Here is an 18,667-nt window from a genome sequence, read left to right on the forward strand (position 1 = left end):
CCTTCCTAATACTGAGTAGCTCACCCCCTCCTCTTTTCCATCAGAACAGCCTCAATTCCCCGTGGCATAGACTCTAGGAGTCAAAAGCGTTCCACAGGGATGCTGGCCCATGTTGACTCCAATGGTTCCCACAGTTGTGTCAAGTTGGCTGGTGGATCATTCTTGATACAGACAGGAAACTGTCGAGCGTGGAAAAACCCAGCAGCGTTTCAGTTCTTGACACAAAGCGGTGTGCCTGGCACCTACTACCATAACCCGTTCAACAGCACTTAAATCTTTAGTCTTGCCTAGGGCAAGTTACGGTGACCATATTACCGCAACCGTGGCGGCACGTCACGACCCCAGTCAAATTCTATGTTTAGTCACGGTAATTAGGCCTACCAAACTAGTATCCTACCAAACTAGTATCCTACCAAACTAGTATCCTACCAAACTTGTCATTCGTATCACTCTGACGTCAATGCAATTGTTATTGAAAATCAGGAGTATAACCTACCTGGCTGGTATGAAAATGAAACACAGGAAAAGCATCCTAAATTCTCTATTTAAGTGCATAGATGACATGTAATTTTTTCCCCTGCCCCTGTTTCCAGACAGGTGCATGATAATGGTCTATTCTAAATCAAAACAAATTTCACACATATATTATTTAGTATATGTAAAGACAAGATCAAATCAAGAATAGTCTGATGGGTGACAATATTAGCCTTGTGAATGATGCCCAGCCTGTGTGCAGTGAGGCAAGAAACAGCGGGGTTGTTTTGCGATTTTTTTAAATCATAGTCTCACACCTCATGTATGTTTTGATAAGGTTTGTATCACAACTAAAGTAACTTCTTAAAATTAAGCACATTAATCCGTTTCACACCGGGTGTAGAGCCTAACTGGCATACAAACACAACACGTGAGTTTCAAGTTTGGGGAAGATCATTTTCACCATTAAATAAATGCAACTTTATAATAAAAGTATTACATACTTATTCGCATTACATCCTCATTGCTATTCAAAGTTTTTTTTATGCTAGTGGCTGTATTGATTTGGGATCTACCGCATCCCACAACTGCCCCAGGCTATGTTTGGAATATTTTTTTCTCGCAAAGAATAGCATAAGTCAACGTTTGTACTATGTGGGATAGCAGATTAACATAGAATAGTGCAGGGATCATCAACTAGATTCAGCCGTGGGCCAATTTTTTCAATATTCTTTTATATATACACTGCTCAAAAAAAATAAAGGGAACACTTAAACAACACAATGTAACTCCAAGTCAATCACACTTCTGTGAAATCAAACTGTCCTCTTAGGAAGCAACACTGATTGACAATACATTTCACATGCTGTTGTGCAAATGGAATAGACAACAGGTGGAAATTATAGGCAATTAGCAAGACACCCCCAGTAAAGGAGTGGTTCTGCAGGTGGGGACCACAGACCACTTCTCAGTTCCTATGCTTCCTGGCTGATGTTTTGGTCACTTTTGAATGCTGGTGGTGCTTTCACTCTAGTGGTAGCATGAGACGGAGTCTACAACCCACACAAGTGGCTCAGGTAGTGCAGCTCATCCAGGATGGAACATCAATGCGAGCTGTGGCAAGAAGGTTTGCTGTGTCTGTCAGCGTAGTGTCCAGAGCATGGAGGCGCTACCAGGAGACAGGCGAGTACATCAGGAGACGGAGGCCGTAGGAGGGCAACAACCCAGCAGCAGGACCGCTACCTCCGCCTTTGTGCAAGGAGGAGCAGGAGGAGCACTGCCAGAGCCCTGCAAAATGACCTCCAGCAGGCCTCAAATGTGCATGTGTCTGCTCAAACGGTCAGAAACAGACTCCATGAGGGTGGTATGAGGGCCCGACGTCCACAGGTGGGGGTTGTGCTTACAGCCCAACACCGTGCAGGACGTTTTTCATTTGCCAGAGAACACCAAGATTGGCAAATTCGCCACTGGCGCCCTGTGCTCTTTACAGATGAAAGCAGGTTCACACTGAGCACATGTGACAGACGTGACAGTCTGGAGATGCCGTGGAGAACGTTCTGCTGCCTGCAACATCCTCCAGCATGACCAGTTTGGCGGTGAGTCAGTCATGGTGTGGGGTGGCATTTCTTTGGGGGGCCGCACAGCCCTACATGTGCTCGCCAGAGGTAGCCTGACTGCTATTAGGTACCGAGATGAGATCCTCAGACCCCTTGTGAGACCATATGCTGGTGCGGTTGGCCCTGGGTTCCTCCAAATGCAAGACAAAGCTAGACCTCATGTGGCTGGAGTGTGTCAGCAGTTCCTGCAAGAGGAAGGCATTGATGCTATGGACTGGCCCGCCCGTTCCCCAGACCTGAATCCAATTGAGCACATCTGGGACATCATGTCTCGCTCCATCCACCAACGCCACGTTGCACCACAGACTGTCCAGGAGTTGGCGGATGCTTTAGTCCAGGTCTGGAAGGAGATCCCTCAGGAGACCATCGGCCACCTCATCAGGAGCAAGCCCAGGCGTTGTAGGGAGGTCATACAGGCACATGGAGGCCACACACACTACTGAGCCTCATTTTGACTTGTTTTAAGGACATTACATCAAAGTTGGATCAGCCTGTAGTGTGGTTTTCCACTTTAATTTTGAGTCCAAATCCAGACCTCCATGGGTTGATAAATTTGATTTCCATTGATCATTTTTATGTGATTTTGTTGTCAGCACATTCAACTATGTAAAGAAAAAAGTATTTAATAAGAATATTTCATTCATTCAGATCTAGGATGTGTTATTTTAGTGTTCCCTTTATTTTTTTGAGCAGTGTATATACACACACACTACTGGTCAAAAGTTTTAGAACAGCTACTCATTCAAGGGTTTTTCATTTGTACTATTTTCTACATTGTAGAATAATAGTGAAGACATCACAACTATGAAATAACACATATGGAATCATGTAGTAACCAAAAAAGTGTTAAACAAATCAAAATGTATTTTATATTTCAGATTCTTCCAAAAGCCACCCTTTGCCTTGATGACAGATTTGCACACTTGGCATTCTCTCAACCAGCTTCAGGAGATAGTCTGGAATGCCTGGAATGCTTTTCAATTAACAGGTGTGCCTTCTTAAAAGTACATTTGTGGAAAGTCTTCCCATCTTAATGCGTTTGAGCCAATCATTTGTGTTGTGACAAGGTAGGGGGTATACAGAAGATAGCCCTAAAAGACCAAGTCCATATTATGGCAAGAACAGCTCAAATAAGCAAAGAGAAATGACAGTCCATCATTACTTTAAGACATGAAGGTCAATCAATACGGAACATTTCAAGGAACTTTGAAAGTTACTTCAAGTGCAGTTGCAAAAACCATCAAGCGCTATGATGAAACTGGCTCTCATGAGGACCGCCACAGGAATGGAAGACCCAGAGTTACCTCTGCTGCAGAGGACAAGTTCATTAGAGTTACCAGTCTCAGAACTTGCAGCCAAAATAAATGCTTCACAGAGTTCATGTAACAGACACATCTCAACATCAACTGTTCAGAGGAGACTGTGTGAATCAGGCCTTCATGGTTGAATTGCTGCAAAGAAACCACTACTAAAGGACACCAATAAGAAGAAGAGACTTGCTTGGGCCAAGAAACACAAGCAATGGACATTAGACCGGTGGCAATTTGTCCTTTGGTCTGGTGTCCAAATTGGAGATTTTTGGGTCCAAACCGCCGTATCTTTGTGAGACGCGATGTGGGTGAACGGAAGATCTCTGCATTTGTGTTTTACACCGTAAATCATGGAGGAGGAGGTGTGACGGTGTGGCGGTGCTTTGCTGGTGAGACTGTCTGTGATTTATTTAGAATTCAAGGCACACTTAACCAGAATGGCCATGACATTATTCTGCAGCGATACGCCATCCCATCTGGTTTGGTGGGACTATTATTTGTTTTTCAACAGGACAATGACCCAACACACCTCCAGGCTGTGTAAGGGTTATTTGACCAAGAAGGAGAGTGATGGAGTGCTGCATCAGATGACCTGGCCTCCACAATCCCCCGACCTCAACCCAATTGAGATGGTTAGGGATGAGTCGGACCGCAGAGTGAATGAAAAGCATCCAACAAGTGCTCAGCATATGTGGGAACTCCTTCAAGACTGTTGGAAAAGCATTCCAGGTGAAGCTGGTTCAGAGAATTCCACGTGTGCAAAGTTGTCATCAAGGCAAAGGGTGGCTACAATGTAGAAAATAGTACAAATTAAGAAAAACCCTTGAATGAGTAGGTGTTCTAAAACTTTTGACCGGTAGTGTGTATATACTGCAAATTGGTCGCTAGAAGCCTAAACCGACATAATATTAGACTAAAACATAATAATTTCACACCTTGATTACACCTGGGAACATTTTCCTGCATTGGGTGCCGTCTTTGGATAGGACGTGAAAATGGGTGTCCTGACTCTCTGTGGCAATTAGAAATCCCATGGTGCTTATTGTAAGAGTAGGGGTGTTTTCCCCGGTGTCATGGCGAAATTTCCAAACTGTCCACATTCCATCATGGCCACCTAACATCCCCCTCATTACTAATTAGCGGCAGGGTAACCTAGTGGTTAGAGCATTCGACTCGCAGCGGAAAGGTTGCAAAATTCATATCCCCGAGCTGACAAGGTAAATATCTATCATTCTGCCCCTGAACAAGGCAGTTAACCCACTGTTCCTAGGCTGTCATTGAAAATAAGATTTTTTTCTTAACTGACTTGCCAAGTTAAATAAAGGTAAAAAATATATATCACTCCTCACCTCTCTACCTGAATGCTGAAGTGTGGTTAGAGTTCTGGCACAAAAATGAAAATTCAGCAACAAATAAATTTGCTCAGAAAACTTGTGGGACCAAATAAAACCACCCGCGGGCCACCAGTTGGGGAACCCCGGTGTCGGCTCCATTACATGGATTTATTGGACTTTAAAATGTAATGTTCCAAAGGTCTGCATCAGTGACTTCTGGGCTATGCATGGAAGCCAGGAGGTGCTAAATGTCTTACTGTTAATTAACAGTCAATTACCATGAGACCGGCAGTTATTTGCTCAAGAATCACTGGCAGACAAATGTCATGACCACCACAGCCCTCTAGTCTTGCCCATTTTCCCTCTGAGTGGCACACACACAATCCCATGTCTCAATTGTCTCAAGGCTTAAAAATCCTTCTTCAACCTCTCTCCTCCCCCTCATCTGCACTGATTGAAGTGAATTTAATTCAAGTGACATCAATAGGGGATCCTATATTTCACCTGGTCAGTCTATGCCACCCCCCCCCCCAGGAACCTGGATCCTCATTCACTAATACTGTACATACTGTACTGTACATCCCAATACTTTCCCCTATCTGAACAGTGCACAAAGGGATGGAGCTCATGTTGTTTTGTGTTCATGTCTTTTTGGGGGGGGGGGGGGGGGGCAGATTCATTGGTCGCTCAAGCTAGAATTACGGTGAAAGACCTCAGTGTCCTATATGGGCAGCTTACAAAGTACATGTATTATATACACAGAACGCTTTAAAACAGATGCATTGAAGTGGCACTATAAGGTTAAGCATACTGTGTACGTATCATAAGTATATTTGTTTGAGGGACGTTTGTGTTATGTTGTAAAAAAATGTTATTATAAAGTTTTTTTCTACTACTAAAACTACCCTCAAGTGAATCATAAAGATAGCTTCTGGAATTTAGTTTGTCTTTTTATTCCCTCCTTAATAATATTTTCAAGCCTGTTATGTATAAGTGGAAGAAAGCCAGAAATATTTTCCTACATTGTATGTGAGAGTATTTTTAAATTAATTTGTCTGGGTGACCATACTGTAACACATCGCTTTGGTGCAATTTTCAGAAGTATGTGGTAGATTTTCACAACTCTTAGGAAAAACCTCAAAACTGATCAGCCAAAGGCATTTGTTTCAAAACTCTAAGCACATTTTTATTGACCAAGTACAACACAAATTCATATTGAATTTGGTAAAAAGTGACTAAGTGTTTCATCTAGAAATATACTGAGCAAAAATATAAGTGCAACATGCAACAATTTCAATAATTTTACTGAGTTACAGTGCGTATAAGGAAAGCAGTCAATTGAAATGAATTTATTAGGCCCTAATCTATGGATTTCACGACTGGGCAGGGGCGCAGCCATGGGTGGGCCTGGGAGGGCAGAGTTCCACCCACTTGGGAGCCAGGCCCAGCCAATCAGAATGAGTTATTCCCTACAAAATATCTTTATTACAGACAGAAATACTCAATTTCATCAGCTCTTCGGGTGGCTGGTCTCAGACGATCCCGCAGGTGAAGAAGCTAGATGTGGAGGACCTGGGCTGGTGTAGATACACCTGGTCTGCAGTTGTGAGGCCGGTTGGACGTACTGCAAAATTCTCTAATATGACGTTGGAGGCGGCTTATGGTAGAGAAATTACCATTCAGTTCTCTGGCAACTGCTCTGGTGGACATTCCTGCAGTCAGCATGCCAATTACACACTCACTCAAAACATGAGATAACTGGCCATTTTTTTTACCCCTTTTTCGTGATATCCAATAGGCAGTCTTGTCTCATCGCTGCAACTCCCGTATGGACTCGGGAGAGGCGAAGGTCGAGAGCCATGCATCCTCCGAAACACGAAGCCGCCAAGAAGCACTGCTTCTTGACACAATGCTCGCTTAACCTGGAAGCCAGCCGCATGTGTCGGAGGAAACACCGTACACCTGTCGACTGAAGTCAACGTGCATCGCGCCCGGCCTGACCTGCCACAGGAGTCGCTAGAGCGTAAAGGGACAAGGACATCCCGGCCGACCAAACCATCCCCAAACCCGGATGATGCTAGACCAATTATGCGCCGCCTCATGGGTATCCCGGTATCAGATATGTCTATGTCCTGGGAAATGTTCTTGTTACTTACAAACTCATGCTAATCGCATTAGCCTACATTAGCTCAACTGTCCCATGGGAGGGACACCGATCCCTGAAGAAGTTAATCAGTATCTTAGTATGCCACACATGTCAGGTGGATGGATTATCTTGGCAAAGGAGAAATGCACATTAACAGGGATGTAAACAAATTTGTGCACAAAATTCAAAAGAAATAAGCTTTTTGTGCATATGGAACATTTCTGGGATATTTTATTTCAGCTCATAAAACATGGGACCAACACTGTACATGTTGCGTTTATATTTTTGCGTGTTTCACTCTTCTCTTTTGTTAAAACAGATTTTAGTATTACTAAATCCAACTGCCCTTAATTGATGATCACTTTGGTAAACCTATAGATTTTACATGCAAAATGGTTTGTACAGATTTTGAGAGCCACGTGTCCGTAAAGTAAAAAATATAAAAAGTATGATATACAGGGTATTCAGAAAATATTCAGACCACTTGACGTTTTCCACATTTTGTTATGTTACAGCCTTATTCTAAAAAATACTTATCTACACACAATACCCAATAATTACAAAGGGAAAACAGGTTAATCAAATTTTTGTCAAAAAAATGTATTGATTTGGAAAGGCACACACCTGTCTAAATAAGGTCACACAGTTGACAGTGCATGTCAGAGCAAAAAAAAACAATCCACAAGGTCAAAGGAATTATCCGTAGAGCTCCGAAACAGGATTGTCTGGAGGAACAGATCTGGGGAAGGGTACCAAAAACATTCTGCAGCATTGAAGGTCCCCAAAGAACAGAGTGGACCTCCATGATTCTTAGAGCTGGCTGCCCGGCCAAACTGAGCAATCGGGGGAGAAGGGCCTTGGTCAGGGAGGTGACCAAAAACCCGATGATCACTCTGACAGAGCTCCAGAGTTCCTCTGTAGAGATTGGGGAACCTTCCAGAAGGACAACCCTCTCTGCAGCACTCTACCAATCAGGCATTTATGGTAGAGTGGCCAGACAGAAGCCACTACTCAGTAAAATGCACTGCTTTTCCTTTACTCTGAGGTCGAGCTCATTCCAGAGTGAAGGAAAAGGATATGTGGGAACTCCTTCAAGACTGTTGGAAAATCATTCCTCTTGAAGCTGGTTGAGAGAATGCCAAGAGTGTGCAAAGCTGTCATCAAGGCAATGGGTGGAATCTGATATATAAACTATATTTTAATTTGTTTAACAATTTTTTGGTTGCTACATGATTCCATATGTGTTATTTCATAGTGTTTATGTCTTTACTATTATTCTACAATGTAGAAAATAGTAACAAATTAAGAAAAACCCTTGAATGAGTAGGTGTGTCCAAACTTTTGACTGGTACTGTATATCTAAAATGATTTAAATCCAGAGCTATGTCAGACTCCCCAAATTCGCCTTCCCAAAAGGTATTTCCCCAGGTGCATGAACAGTGAGGATATTTACGGATGTTTTGATGAGAACCTATGGCCAGATGCTTAAGATAGGCTTGATGCAAACTAGTGCCATTGAAACATTATTGTTGCTTTAATTTCTTTAATTTGTTTTTGTTGTGAAAGATGTCTTCAGTGATCACACCTTTGATCCACATGAGATATAAATGATGGAAATTGGACGTTTAGACAATTTTATGGGTAGTGCAAGTGTATTGCCTAGTGTGAAAACAGTGTAATGTACAATACTGTAGCATACTACATTCAAATGGCAATTCTGAAACATGTATCAACACCGTTTTTTTCTATTGGATTAACTGGTTGTTAAACTAACAACATTGAGAAGACATCATTGTGTTGTGTTTTGGAGATTAAACAAATGTACTTGGGATCAATGGTTATGTGGTGAAAGACGTCTACAAACAAAATGAATGAAAAATGAAAGGTTTTGAATGTACAACTGGCTGCGTTACAGGTGTTACCAGTTTGGAGTTTTGTACGAAGAGTTTTGAAAATTCACCACATACTTATAAAAATAGTGCCAAAGCAATAAAAAAAGTATTATATTTTAGAAGTAGATGTTTGTTTTTGTACATGTGTTTTAAATTATGAAAAAGTTGCCATTATAAGAACTAGAATAAAAAGTAATTTAATCCAACTTTGTCAATGGAATATGTCATTGTTTTTAAGTCACTATGTGGTGAAGATGGTGACAATAATGTTTTGAAGCCAGTTATAAACACAAGACAAAAAAAACATTAAAGTATCAAACTCTATGGCAAACATGCAAAAACTTCAAGGCCACAAACCTGGCTGGTTGCTTTAACGTGCTTCAAGGAGGAGGCCATTTTGAACCAGATGACTCCAGCTACCAAAACGGCTCAAACTGTGTCTTAGCAAAGTACTATTTTATACCAAGATTAAATGGAGGCGGAGAGATGGTTTAATCCTTCATTGACAACGGTAAAAGTTCCACTTATAAATCCTGTCATGTGGGTTGAAAATTATGAACATCCGGCATATTACATTTACCCAAAGCTATGAGAGGGTAAACTTCTCGTTCCAAGGTGAACCCACTTTAACACAGCCGACGTGTGTGTGTGTGTGTGTGTGTGTGTGTGTGTGTGTGTGTGTGTGTGTGTGTGTGTGTGTGTGTGTGTGTGTGTGCGCACGTGGTGTTGAATTTCAAAATAAATTTCAAAAGAAGGAGCATTGCACTTCCCCTCGCTACCCATCTGTGCCCCCTTCAAGAGGAGAATACGTTTGAGCGCAGGATGCCCCCCTCAATGGCCTTTTTCCCCTTATGGGTGATTTCACTCCTCTTGAACTGAGACTCTTGTCAGCCTGTCATTCAGTCCCTAAGACCCTCACAGAGTAAACAGGTTGTCACTATTTGACTATGAACCATTTGGATTGATTTAGCCTAAGATAGGCTAGCCTACTTACTGTACTTTCTAATCAGAGTTGTTAAATTGGTACAGAGATAGCTACATGGAGAGCGAGCTACACACACACCTACTGGTCATGTAGGCCTAATATAAGAGTTTAACATTTTTCTGCATTCAACTTCAGTGTATGAAAGTGTGAGAGGTTCATTACCTTGAGATTACAAACTGTAGCCTTGACCTTCCCTATGTTGACAGACTGATGAGTTCAATGAGGGTAGTAGTGAGATCGTTCAACAAGAAGGAGTCCTCTAAATACCCTGTACCCTACTTTTAAATCATGAGAATTATTTGGGCAATCATCTTTTCACACTAGACCATTTGTGCAAGTACAATAATGTTAATAGCATACCATGATGCCAAATATTAGAGTTGTGGTCTACTGAGTTGAAGACAGATTTCAGGTCAGTTCATTTAAAAAAATGTCCTGTGTCTCTGAACAGCCTCGCGGTCCAGCAGCTGTGCTCTGTTTCCGGCGGTCCGACTCCCTTCAGACCAGCAGCACAGGGCAGAAATTTAACCCCGACGTCAGCTGCAATCAGCATCATGCGTGAAAATCCTGTCGAGCCGTCAGCTTAATATGCAAATGTGGTTCAAAGCCTCCGTTCAGGGAAGAACCACAGTATTCCTGTTTTATAAATAAAGTGCAGTTTAGCTGGGAGGGCTAAGGGCAATATTTGGGTTTCCAAATGGAGACTGAACAATTAATGGAGGATATGAAGGCAGCTATTATGAGACGACAGAGGATTTTCTGTGCTCGTCTGAAACGGGTCTTTCCGCAAGTGATTAGAACCCGAGGCGAACCGTCATTCTGTTAATTAGGAGGACTAATATTGTGTGGATTTATATAATCACGTTCACATTTATTCTGTAATGTCTTAAACAGAACTATGATTGTTTAACTGAATAGTCACAGCCAAAGTCTGTGCTTTCCACGGTAAATGCTATTGGGTTTGGTTACGTTGTGATTGAACTCAGAGAGGTCGAGGCCTGAATTACCCATGAACCTTCAGGGCCTGGTACCTACTTCCCGCCTCATTTGCCTGCAACAGAGAGGTAATGTCTGTAGGCCAGGTTTACCCTGCAGCCTCAATTTAGGGTTTAGGGTGTTTTCACCCAAAAAAAAGTCATTATCTTTAAATAGTTTCTATACAAGAGTGAAACTGAAAACTCTGTACGGACTTAGGGTAGCGCAGTTATACAGACTCGAAACAAGTTACATGCCGTATCTGCAAGAAGATATTGGTTACTTTGGTTAAACAAAGGATGCCTTTCTTAAAATGAATCACTAAAAAGTCAATATTGTAAATAGATTCAGATGCTTCCATTTCAACAACCCTAACTGCTATGCTGACCATGTGGTGTTCAGTTCACTATGACTATCTGAAAGGACTAGACAGTCAGCAATATGGCTGAAGCGCCCCTCTAAAGGCATCACTCTTCTGTCAGATCTATGAGAACACTTAGGGCAGGGGAAAGAGACTTGGGCTGAGCACCTGACTTCTGAAATGGAATTGGACCTGGTCAATCATGTGGAAAGAGCTCACTCTAGAGGTGAGTTCAATCTTAACAAGTAAAACTGAGAAGAAATGTCATCTCTCCAGCTTTATCAATGTAAGAAATTGCCAAATAGTTGACCTTGTGTGCCATTTGATACTGGTTCTTTTTGTCTTCAGGTTACAGACTAACAATGACTTTGCCCCCTATAGGCCACCGTAGACAAGCCATTATATCCAGTGATTAAAGGTAGAATCTTTAGTTACTACATACAATTTTGGACTTGTTAATTAATGCAATATACCCATTGATTCTTGAAGACTATAACTCATGAGCTTAGTTCAACTGCCTTACCAATCAGAACCCAAAATATAGTTTTTTTTTATTCCAATGTTTGTAAACAATGCAAATGTGAACAAAAAACTGTATAGCCCGTTAAACATGGTTAAAACTACACTTTTGACATCATGGATGGTCAGTCCTTGGATCCATAGCTCTGTCTATGAATTTGAGAGTGGTTGCATTTCTCCAGGCCCATCCATCAGCTTTTTCAAAAGCAGAGGTGAGATGACCGCTTTGTTGTTGATTAAATTAAGGATTTTTTTTCTTCAATGTTTAGCATAATTAACCAGACAATGTTCAACTTGGCAGATTTAGGGCCAGATTCAAGCAGATCCGCTTTAACCGATATTCGTATAGCTGGTGTTTTGTTGGAGGTGGAACCGCGATATGCCTCATTCACATTAACCATAAATAAGCACTCTGTTACGCTCCGGATGTCATTCATTTGAATGGGGAACTATATATTTTTTTTATGGTTAGAAAAACATAAAATATATTCTGAAATATATCAATTTGCTTTGAATTTCCACGACCTATCTGCAATTCCATAAAAGTTTCAAACATACTGGGAAGATGTCTTTGACAACCCATAATCACGGAAGCAGGTCTTCAAACTCACATACAAAACAACAACAGATACATACTCAAGAGCCTTTCAGTTAAAGATATTTTTTATATTCTGTCAACAAAGATAATGCTTTGCATTTGGGGTATTGAGCAAGACTCTCAATGCAGATTCTGTAATGAAGAGGAGGAGGACATAATCCATCTGAATTGGTAATGTCCAACAATGAGCTCATTTTGGCTACAAGTTCAAGGCCGGCTTTCCCATCACTCCATCAAACTACATATTAACCCTTAGCCTACAATTTCCGCAAATAATTAACATAATTGAAAAATCAGTCTGTTTAAGGTAGAGATATCTGTTGTTTGCATGGACTGATCATCTTAAAACAATTCCATATGTTAGCTTAACCCCCCCCCCCCTCCCCCGGCTTAGAATCTAGAGGGATAACCCTCAGCTTGTCATCTTTGGTGACCTCAATGTTCATAGTCCTTCAAATAACAACACGGTACTTCTTCTAGGTAAAATATTTATATACAAAACACACAATTTGACATCTCTAACACCAAACCTTTTTGAGCAATTTTCAATACACCGATTCATTTTTTAAAGTACAATTGCTACTAGAAATCAGAAAATTCAACAGCATCAAAGAAAGTGGGAGAAGCTAAGCAAGGCGGAGTGTTGGGAAGCTCTTTAGGCATATTTCTTAGACAAAGTCGACTAGTGTTTTTGAACAATAATAATTAATGTAAATATATGTTACTATAAAGGCTAAATGCTCCATATGCCATGGAATGTAAGCTAACAATGGTTTTCCTTATTTATTTATTTTGGTATTAGGCTACACCATGGCATTGCCGATAACTGTTTTGTCCAAATGTGTTGTATCGTGTGTGTTTGTCTGTTTGAGTATTGTCATGTATATACATCGTCCTCACTTCTTGTGGTTGTCTTGTCTTGTTGTTGTCATGATCGTGTTGTTTGTATTTTGTTTAATAAAAAATATATTTTAAAAAGTATGAATTAATTAACAAACAAAGCATACTGACACTTCAGGCACTTCAATATCATGGATTGCATTTTCAACACTACAATAAATAAACTATGTCAATCTTGTCAAAAACAGAAAATACATCCTCCTACCTTGTAGGCTTACCAAGTATCGAAGGCTTGGCTTGACAAACTCTGATTGTCATTTTTTAAAATTATGTTTTGTAAGTGGCCACTGCACAGTTCAGAATGATTGATTTTATTTATCAGTAAAATAAAAATACATACATATATATATATATATATATATATATATGTGCACACACAGTGCGCACTGGGCACAGACGTCAATTCATTGTCTATTCCACATTGATTCAACATAATTTAATTTAAATGACGTGGAAACAACGTTGATTCAACCAGTGTGTGCCCAGTGGGTACAAAGATTTGTTAAAGTGACTGGTATTGCTCAATAAAGTTGGGGACTTATTTCCGTTGTGGTCCCTATTTTTACATCAATACATATACAATGACATAGATACAGACACATTACAGAGATACAAACGAAAAAATGCTCAACCTCCTGATGAGTATGAAGGGGGTATGAAGGGGGGATTATGGGTACAATTATTACAAGCTTGTTTGGCTGGTCTGTAGCTTATTCTTTAGATGTTTGGTTCTGCTGGTGAACCATGATGTGCAGCCATAATCAAAGTGACGCCGGACTAGCGCACTTGGCAGAGTCTGTAGGGTGTCTATAGCTAGGTTTCCATCCAATTGGCAACATATTTTCATGTGAATATTCAAAAATATGCATAAAAACAATATGGCCGCTGCATTTTTCTATCAGAATTGTGTTTCAATCAAATTGACTTGTTGAGGATAAAAGTATGTGTAAATATGTAGTGCACATAAAAAATAACTTTCGCCATTGAATTTCCAGGTATCGAATAAAAAATACAAGTTAAATGGGTTTACTTTGCATTTTCAGCTTTAGGCCTACTGAGAGTTTTGTCACAAAAATGTTAGGTAGAGTGCCTTGCAAAAGTATTCATTCCCCTTGGTGTTTTTCCTATTTTGTTGCATTACATCCTGTAATTCACTTGATTTTTATATGGATTTCATGTAATGAACATACACAAAATAGTCCAAATTGGTGAACTGAAATTTTTAACTTGTTTCAAAAAATAAAAAGTGGAAAAATGGTGCGTGCATATTGTATTCACTTTGCTATGAAGCCCCCAATTACCTTCAGAAGTCACATAATTAGTTAGATTGCACACAGGTGGACTTTATTTAAGTGATCTCAGTATATAGATACCTGTTCTGAAAGGCCCCAGAGTCTGCAACACCACTATGCAAAGGGAACCACCAAGCAAAGCGGCACCATGAAGACCAAAGAGCTCTCCAAACAGGGACAACGTTTTGGAGAAGTACAGATCAGGGTTGAGTTATAAAAAAAATATCCGTAACTTTGAACATCCCACGGAGCACCATTAAAACCAATATTAAAAAATGGAAAGAATATGGCACCACAACAAACCTGCTAAGAGTGGGCCACCCACCAAAACTCACGGACCAGGCAAGGAGGGCATTAATAGGAGAGGGAACAAAGAGACCAAAGATAACCCTGAATGGAGCTGCAAAGCTCCACAGCAGAGATTGGAGTGTCTGTCCACAGGACCACTTTAAGCCGTACACTCCACAGAGCTGGCCTTAATGGAAGAGTGGTCAGAAAACAGCCATGCTTAAAGAAAAAATAAGCAAACACATTTGGTGTTTGCCAAAAGGCATGTGGGAGACTCCCCAAACATATGGAAGAAGGTTTTCTGGTCAGATGAGACTAAAATTTAGCTTTTTGGCCCTCAAGGAAACTGTCTGGTGCAAACCTCTCTCATCACCCCGAGAAAACCATCTCCACAGTGAAGCATGGTGGTGGCAGCATCATGCTGTGAGGATGTTTTTCATTGGCAGGGACTGAGAAACTGGTCAGAATTGAAGGAATGATGGATGGTGCTAAATACAGGGAAATTCTTGAAGGAAACCTGTTTCAGTCTTCCAGAGATTTGAGACTGGGACAGAGGTTCACCTCCCAGCAGGACAATGACCCTAAGCAGACTGCTAAAGCAACACTCGAGTGGTTTAAGGAGAAACATTTAAATGTCTTGGAATGGCCTTGTCAAAGCCCAGACCTCAATCCAATTAAGAATATGTGGTATGATGGTATGATTTAAAGATTGCTGTACACCAGTGGAACCCATCCAACTTGAATGAGCTGGAGCAGTTTTGCCTTGAAGAATGGGCAAAAATCCCAGTGGCTAGATGTGCCAAGCTTGCAGAGACATACCCCAAGAAACTTGCAGCTGCAAAAGGTGGCTCTTGGGGGGGTGGGTTGAAAAGTTATGCATGCTCAAGTTTTTTTTGTCTTATTTCTTGTTTGTTTAACAATAAAACAAATATTTTAATTCCTGGTTGTAAGGCAACAAAATAGAAAAAATGCCAAGGGGGGCGCATACTTTCGCAAGCCACTGTAGATATAGCGAATGTGTCCACTCTGGTATTGGCATGTTCGCTCTAACCTAACAGCTTGCAGATACAGACCAGGTTTAGCCTACTACATGATGAGATTATTTTGGACAAACTTGTCAAATGGCAGCCATCATGTCACCAGAATTAGACCCTCGATATTTATTTAAAGGAGCATCAAGCTCATCAACAGGCACTTTCACTATCCTGTGAAGTTCATCATAACCGTTTTGTCTGTAGCCTAATAAACTGTAGACGGAGCAGCCAACCAGGTGAGACTTGTTCTATCTATCTAACGGTTGCAGTAGTCATCTTCATCATCATCATCGACTCTCCTCCTCTTGTCCAAGCAGGGCCAGATCTTTGAGTCTTTCAACATGATGTCTCTGTGGAAGCAGTGTATCTTCATCTGTGAGAAAAACCAGTTTGGCATGGGAACGCATGTGGAGAAGTCCTCTGCTAGCACTGGGTACTTCAAGAAACAATATTATTGGCCTCATGGTAGGACACACACACAATCAGTGAGTGTACAGTATCTCTGCTATATTGACCTTCCTAACTCTGGGTATAGGTGGACGGCATGGACGTTTTGTGTGTGAGGGAGGCCAACAGGTTCGCTGCAGACCACTGCAAAGCCAGGAAGGTGAGATATGATTGCTTGTAGAGCTTGAGAATATGAGTTCTGATTGGTGCAGAGATGAGAATGTTATAAGTGGTTTAAGAGCTTGAAGAGTGCTAAGAATCACCTTGTCTCAGACAGTCTAATCTCAGAGTGATGATCAGCTTCTAGTATCGCACCAGTGTCTCTTCCCTGACAGAGGAAGGCTATGTGACCAACTCTGAGAGACTCTGTGGAAGAGACTCCAGTACAGAGCTGCAACTGGTCCCTGTTTAACCACTACTGACACTCCTTGTGTACTGCAGGGCCAAAAAGCATAGATATAGGAAGATGCTGAGAAACTGCTGCTCCAATAGAAATCCCTGATCAGCACTGTCATGATGTTGGCTACCTTGTTGACTCTCTTGGATTGGAAACCTCTCTGGCAGGGTCCTATTGTCATGGAGCTGGAGACCTACTGTTACCATGGACACAGCATGAGCGGCCCTGGGGTTAGATGAGATGTAATCTCTGACCTCTGACCCTGTGACCGTTATCTACCCCCGGGTCTCTCTCCGCCTCCTCACTCCTCCTCTACTCTCTCTCTCATCCCGTACTCCGTTCTGTTTTAGCCTGACCCACCTTCTTGTGTTGCCACTCTCCCTCACTCCCTATTTGAACCTGTCTAGACACCCTTTTAGTTCGGTATTGGTTTGGGATGCATCCTATTACTCTAGCACCGCTTCCTTTCCAGGGCTCTGTCTTTCTCTCTCTCATCAACCAAGGGCTAGAGCTGAACCCTGCTAATCAGGTCTAACCCATCTTCCTGTGTGAGATTTAACTTCCTGTAGCAACCATACCCGTGAGGAGATCCAGGAAGTGTGCAGTAAGAGTGACCCCATCACTATGCTGAAGGAATGCATGCTGTCCAACAACATGGCTTCTGTCAAGGAGCTCAAGGTACACACATTTTCACCAACATGCACACACACACAGAGACACACAGACACACACACACACACACACAAACACACACACACACAGGTGGTCCAAGTGCTCAAATATGATTTTTTTATTCCCTCCTTCAATCCTTAAGAAATAGATGTAAAGATCAGGAAAGTGAACGAGAATGGGGCTCAGTTTGAGCCAGAGCCGTCATTGGACGAGCTCTGCAACCACATCTTCGCCAACAATCCGCCCATGGAGGTACGCCGGACCACACCCCTGGGTCAAACTAAAGTCTGTCATCTAGACACACACACACAAAATCTGGACCAAACTACAGTCCATCAGGTACACATCCTCTTCAACCCTCTGCCACATCAACCCCTGGGTGAAAGTTTACTCCTCCTCTCTTCTTATCCTCCTTCTCTCATTCCCTTCTCTCGCACTAGGAGATGAGATTGTGGTTAGAGTTGAGTCTGTAGCAGCATTCCAAACCAGTGTCATCACCTCTGACCCTGTGATGTCACTAGTATTTATTCACAATATGTACTGTGTAGCGTATAATATGTCGTTTTATATTATGTCAGAATTGGTACGTATTCTCCTGATACTGAGGGATTGGTCTTTGAATGGGAGGTGAATTGCATTGGACAGCCCAGCACTAACAAACCTGATACGGCATATCAACCTCTCATCAAGTCTTTGATAAGCTGTATCATGTGTGTTAATGCTGATATGTAAGCTCGCACACCCTATAGCTCTCCAGGAGCAGGGTTGTCCACCGCTGGCTTGGAGAGTGTGTGGAGGGTCTGTCTCTGTTTTTAAGATTTGGCTGTTGTACAGTACCGGTCAAAGGTTTGGACACACCTACTCATTCAAGGATTTTCTATTTATTTTTTACTATTTTCTACATTGTAGAATAATAGTAAAGACATCAAAACTATGAAATAACACATATGGAATCACGTAGTAACCAAAAAAGTGTTATTATATGAAAATATATTTTAGATTCTTCAAAGTAGCCACCTTTTGCCTTGATGACAGCTTTGCATACTCTTGGCATTCTCTCAACCAGTTTCATGAGGTAGTCACCTGGAATGCATTTCAATTAACAGGTGGGCCTTGTTAAAAGTTCATTTGTGGAATTTCTTTCCTTCTTAAAAACCTTTTAGGCCTAGGCGTCCCGCTGGAGGGCGCGCAATTCAAATAAATAATCATACAAATTATGGATATTAAATATTTAGTTACATATACATACATACAGTGGGGCAAAAAAGTATTTAGTCAGCCACCAATTGTGCAAGTTCTCCCACTTAAAAAGATGAGAGAGGCCTGTAATTTTCATCATAGGTACACTTCAACTATGACAGACAAAATGAGGGGGAAAAATCCTGAAAATCACATTGTGGGATTTTTTATGAATTTATTTGCAAATT

General features: G+C 41.4%; 1 pseudogene; it reads left to right on the forward strand.

The window, feature by feature from the left end:
* The first annotated feature begins 6,593 nt into the window (after positions 1-6,593).
* On the forward strand, positions 6,594-17,538 carry LOC115134921 (pyruvate dehydrogenase E1 component subunit alpha, somatic form, mitochondrial-like; annotated as a pseudogene).
* The last annotated feature ends 1,129 nt before the right edge of the window (positions 17,539-18,667 follow it).

The sequence above is a fragment of the Oncorhynchus nerka genome, linkage group LG10 (genome assembly GCF_034236695.1).
Source record: "Oncorhynchus nerka isolate Pitt River linkage group LG10, Oner_Uvic_2.0, whole genome shotgun sequence".
In the NCBI taxonomy this organism is placed as follows: domain Eukaryota; kingdom Metazoa; phylum Chordata; class Actinopteri; order Salmoniformes; family Salmonidae; genus Oncorhynchus; species Oncorhynchus nerka.